General features: G+C 40.9%; 1 long non-coding RNA gene across 1 annotated transcript; it reads right to left on the bottom strand.

Moving 5' to 3' along the window:
- Window positions 467-4,847, bottom strand: LOC110397214. The gene is made up of 3 exons (XR_002437627.1): window positions 4,777-4,847; window positions 3,468-4,599; window positions 467-926 (listed from the first exon to the last, which is right to left on the bottom strand). It is a non-coding gene; the product is annotated as an uncharacterized LOC110397214 (long non-coding RNA).

The raw sequence follows: 6,163 nt of genomic DNA on the forward strand, positions 1-6,163 counted from the left end.
TTATGGCATTTCCCCTTGTCCTGTCCCCACAGACAGCTGAAAAGAGGTTGGCCTTGTCCCTTTGACTCCCACACTTAAGATATTTATAAACATTGATCAGATCCCCTCTCAGTCTTCTTTTCTCCAGGCTGAACAGCCCCAGTTCTCTCAGCCTTTCCTCACACGGGAGATGCTCCAGGCCCTTTACCATCTTTGTGTCCCTCTGCTGGACTCTTTCCAGGAGATCCCTGTCTTTTTTGTACCGGGGAGCCCAGAACTGGACACAATACTCCAGGTGAGGCCTGACCAGGGCAGAGTAGAGGGGCAGGATCACCTCCCTTGCCCTGCTGGCCACGCTTCTTTTAATGCACTCCAGGATCCCATTGGCCTTCTTGGCCACAAGGGCACTCTCATGGCTCATGGCCAACCTGTCATCCACAACAGGTTTTGTTAGCAACAAACCCAAATATTGCTATTCCAGTTTCCAGATCTGATTTAACCTCTACAGGCAGAGCAGAGTTCCAGTGAAAGAATTTATTGCTTGCAGCAACTAGTAACAGACCAGAACTGTAATAGATCAGAATATGTATTTTTAAATCTTTAAACCTTTAATTTGCCATTTTTTTCCCCCCTTTCAAAAGGATTTTTTAACTCACAAGATTGAGTGCTTAGGAACACAGCTGTGGTATTGCTTCTAAGGCTGGTCAGTGTACATCCTGGCCCTTCACCTGGCAATGTGCAATCAAAAATAGAGCTTAGGAGCCAGGTATTGAGCCCATCCACTGTGGAGAACAGCTGGAACATCCCCACTTAAGTGAATGGGGCTGACGTTTCCCACTCGCTTCATTGTAGATGTTTCTTCACAATGTACACTCTTTCCATTTAGCTGTGGATAGGCATTTGCTGGCAGCTTTGCTGGAACACATCAGCAGAAGCAGGTGAGATTTCTGAGGAAAGGCGAGAGACAAGTTAAATTAAAAATAACACTTGTATGAGCAATGACAACCTTTCATCTTTGCTCGTTGAATGTATTTTTTAAAATGTTAGTGTCTTCCACAAGGTGTGAGTTTCAAGAAAGTTACGTATCATAGGAATGAGATTTAGAATAGTACCTGGGTGTTATTATTGTCATTAGTCATTTAACTGAAAAATCAACAAAAGGCTGACTTGATAAATAGCATTAGAACAAGCACACATGCTCTTTCACTTCACTTCCCAAGTCTGTTACACACGTTCCAAGTTATTTGAGTTCAGTGAAATCTGTCAAGAAGTAAGCATTCTGTCCTTATCCTCTGCTTTAGAGAGGTGCTACAAGGCGCACAGAGTGTGCGTGTTATGGTACAGAGACTATGAAACTGCCTGAAGTTCAAAGAGCTGCGCCGCATTAAGCAATGACATAGCAAATGGTGATATAAACCTTGCTGACTTTGACATCTCCATAATGGTAATCTGTCCAAGTTAAAGCCCCAAATCCAGGCAGATGAAATTTCCCTCTAGATACTTCAACATTGTCATTCCCTGTTAATAACAATGTAAGAACATGCATGTGTTTGAGTGAGTTATTTCTTAGCAAATCCTGCATATTCCTCCTCCCCAGCTGTCTAAGCCCTTAATGAATCCATAGTGTATGTAAATTAATTTGATCTAGGTTCTACTGGGAATAACAACCAGACAACAGAACTCATTTCTATGGCACTACAGAAGATTGTTTTGTTTAGAAGAAAATTGTCTCCTTTTTAGCTTGTCAGATCTAAGGAGCTTCTTCTACAACAGAAGTGTTTCGATGACATGTTTAGGAGTCATGGGCAAGATATGGCAAGGGAATCTTGCAATCACAACCTTTAGTGCATCAGACTTCATATTCAAACAGTAGGTTGCTATCTTCATATCTTCAGTTTGGCCCTAGTGAGCAATATTAAGTTCACTTCTGAATCAGCAAACAAAAAGATAATTGAATTTATATGAAAATAAGAACTGTTATTACCTTAGTAATGTTGGAGCCTGCCATGGGTACAAAAATCCACTGAATTGTTAGATATAATTGATAGATACAAGATCAGAACAATTACCTTATACTGCAGCTGTTAGGTCAGCAATGCCTCTACTTACTGTCTTAATATCTTAATGTAAGTCTCAGCAGCACAGATTTCATACTCCTGGCCCAAACATGATACACATTAATTCTATTCCAGAAATAGAAGGAAAGACATTTGATTTCCTAGATTAGCAGATAAGGATCTGGGAGGTCAGTGAACTGGGCTATGTATTTACTGGATTATCAATTCTGCAAAGTCATTTTAAGAAACGCAGAGACATTCTTCTGTCTCACTTGGCTTGGTGCCTTATTTAGACATGGGTCAGAACTGAACTTCTGGAGAGAAGAAAAGGGTAAATTTGTGGTAGGTAACAAGGGCAAATTACAAGGTGCATTCAGAGAGAAGTTCTGGCTGCCTAGCTCAATATGTAATACACTTCCCAGAGATGCCCATCTCTTTCAGTCTTTAAAAAACTTACATGCCTTGTCTACATTAGATGTCTGCTTTTAGACATCTAAATTTATCTGGGAAGATCCCCACCCATAATGAAAGCTAATAACTTGTAATACTGAGGACTTGGAAATAGGAGAGATTGATCATGTGCTCAACCACATTTATCACATCTAAAGCAGTTTTTTTTTAGTCTGTTGCTAAAAGTTGGCAAGCATGCAGAGAAGGGAAAAGATAAATACAATCTTACCACCAGGTATTTAGTAGTTTTCATCAAGAACAGTATTTAAAGTTAAGTATTTTAAGTTTGTGCAAGGGAATTAATATTTCTGGAAGTTGTAAAACAGAAGGAAACAAGGCTTTCTTGGTCAATTCATCAGTTCCTCAACTAGTCACGTCAGTGAGGCTGCAGAAGATTGCAATTTACCTACTGTAATGCAAAAATTTGGAACAGAAAAGATTACACTTCAGTTCCTCAGCTCTATATCTAAGGAGTTAAGATGAATATAAAGCATGGATGATTATAGCCAAACTTTCTTGCCTCAGAATTCACTCTGAACAGTTGTTTCAGTCAGAAGGTTGGCTATGGACAAGTTGTGAACAATTCTTGTGGTCTGTGCTTCAAAACGATAATAGATGCTGAGCCACACAGAAGCATTTTTCCATCTTCAAAGTCTTTAAACATCAGTCTACATTTGTTCTACTTGAAATCAGCAAAAAATGTCTTGTGTTCTGTTGGAGAAGGGTGGGGACCGTTATTTGACAGATCTCTACATTACTCTCAAAATTAAGCCAAATCTTATTTCTAGTTTTGAAATAAATGCTACTGAGCCTCAGAGAACGTAAGGCTCTAATCACATGAGACCATTGAGATTACTTAGTTTACTGATGGGTTTAGGTGGTAACTTGATCACTTGATGTAGGCACACTTGAAAAAGAGCGTTGGTAAAGGGGACATCCTGTGTTTTTGCTGGGGGAAAAAGAAAGCTAGACAAATTTTACCTTGCAATCGGACACCACTTCCCAGCACGGACAGTGATGAGACATTGGATCATATTGCCAGAGAAGGTCACACCTTTACCAGTCTTTGTCTTATCCCACTGTAGACACTGAAATGAGAAACTTCAGAAGGAAGCAGTTTTCTTCAGCTCCATGTCAGCGGGGACATAGAGGTACTTCCATCCTACTTGAAGTAGGCTGAGCCATGCTCTGAAGTGCTTATCCTCCTCACCAATCATACGTAGAGCCCATGGCTGAAATCATGAAGCACTGCTGAGTAAAGGTAGCCACACTGCTAATTGAGAGGTCTCACTTAAGTCATGGTTTGGCTAGGAAAAGCCCAATCCAGTATCAACTATAAATCTTTCCAAAAGGGTTATACAAGAAGGTTTTTGGTGAAGATATATGCTTCTGGGTGGATAGGGACAGAGAGAAGGCTGGAAGACAGTGGTCATTCCTGGAAATGTGTGTCTTTTGTCACTTATCTATTTTACTGCTGTGTCCTGAGGAGTGCAAAATTACTTGTTTACCACTGATATCCAAATAATATTTGTGCCTTTCTATTGATATTCTGGCTCTACTGAAAAGCAGCATTTCTGTGCTTCAGTTGTTTGTAGGAGTCAGAACGTTCTTCCTTCACTTGAGATACACAGTTATTTTTTCTGCTTCTTTGCTGCATCACAAATGTATCGCTGCAGGATAGAGAATGTTCTTTCTCTTATGCTAAAGCCAACAGTGAGATTTGGAAAGCATCCTTTGTACAGTGTTGGAAGAAACCTTGGGAAGTCTTCACCTTTTTCAGCAATGTGAGTCATAGATCACCAGCCCGGGTTTTCAGAGCATCTTCTCTTCAGAGAGGTTGTGGAGTCTCCCTTGTTTGAGATCTTCTAGCACTGTCTGGACACGATCCTGAGCAACCAGCTCTGAGTGTCCTTACTTGAGTAATGGGGTTGGACCAGACAGACCCAGAAGTCACTTCAAGCCTCAGTCATTCTGTGATTCTCCTGATGACTCCGTAAGAGCCTACAGCACAATCTTTCCTGCTTAGAGCAGGTTGTTCCCTTTAATTCCAATATAATTCAGCTTGTCTTTGCTCTAGGGAGATTTTAGGCAGGAGCAAGTTTCAAGAGTTCACCTGCAGAAAAAGAAGGCTGTGCTCATCTGACTGAATCAAAGGATGGCTAATTTGGGAGTTAGCTTTATCTTCTGTAGCAATCAGAAAGACCAAAACAATGGCAAAGGCATTACAAAAGAGGTAGAAGGACCAACACAATAGCAAGGTGCTACAAAGGAAGGGAAGTAGATCACTCACCCATCTCAGAAGATTCTGGGTCTGCAGGGAAAAGCTCCCACCAAGACAGGATCTCCAGAAACAAATCCTTCCTCAGTGGCAGTCAGCCCCTAAATGAGGTCTAAGAGAGATGGAGCCAGGCTCCAGCCCTTCCTGTCACACAGTGAATTGCCTCCACCTGTGCTCCCAGGGCTGACTGGGTCTTGCCTCCAGGTGTTCAATCAGTGGTTCAGGTCGTGACTCAGCAGTTCCCATACAATCTTCAGAGTCCTGTTCACAGTTGTTATCCTTATTAATGTGGATAGGTAGTTATCTGTATTAACACGGAATAATAACATATGAGAAGAGACATATAATCATTTCTCCTGTACTGAAAGAGTGATAACCTCCATCAAAGCAAACAGCAGCTCCAAAAGGGACCATTTATTAATGTGTCAATACAGCACAGAAGAAAGATGGGATTAGTTCACGTTCACAGCCTGTTTCTGCAAACTCAAGCTATAGGCATGCAGATTGCAAAAACTCAGTAATCCTGTTTATAACCTCAGTTCACTTTCCTTCTGATTGTTTGGCTTCTTCTGAGCTCTCTGCCTCCTAGTTCCCATTTTGCCAATGAACAGGGACATAGATGTTTTGCATGAGATTCCCATTTACTTTCACTGGACTCAAACACCTAACTTAAATACCTAAGTAGTCTTAGCAAGTAACCCTCCATTTGAGAAGACAATGACAGGGCCTAGCACATATCTTTACCTTCTATGACATTAATAACCCCTGTGCCAGTGCCTTCCTCTCTTCATCGCCTGGATTGGACCAGCTGACTTCTAGATAGTTGAAGTTGGGTTAGATTAATCTTAATGTTTTGACACTCAAGGCTTTATAAATCATCTTTCTGTACAGCCTGTACATGTGACAGTTTACATCTTTTTGCTCATTTTGCAAGCAAAGAAGTGAGATTAGTCAGCTTTGAAATCAGCATGGCCAATGAAGATTCATATCCACCAGGGGAATACCAGACGTCCTTATGGTCCCATCAAAACTGCACCCAGAAAACTGTTTTAAGAAGCAAAGTGAAGCCTGCTTGTATAGAGCCTGTGCAGAACAGGGAACATGATATGGAACTGCAGATACTTCAATACATCGTGAGCTTTTTAATTATTTCAGCCTCAGAACCAAACACCAATCTGGATAATTTAAATTTCCATCCTCATCATTAGATAATCAAAAATGGCTTGAAAAATATTTTGACTTTTAAGTAATTCCTTTAAAATAACTAAGAAGAAAGTGCTTTTACCAGAGAGGTGAAGTTGCAAAATTACCTAAAAGGCCTCAGTTAGTGGGAAGAGTACCTGGCCAGGAGAAAGCTAGTGAAGTAAAGCAAGCAGCTGGGGAGACCTTACTCATCCTA

This window comes from Numida meleagris, chromosome 3, assembly GCF_002078875.1.
Source record: "Numida meleagris isolate 19003 breed g44 Domestic line chromosome 3, NumMel1.0, whole genome shotgun sequence".
Classification (NCBI taxonomy): Eukaryota; Metazoa; Chordata; class Aves; order Galliformes; family Numididae; genus Numida; species Numida meleagris.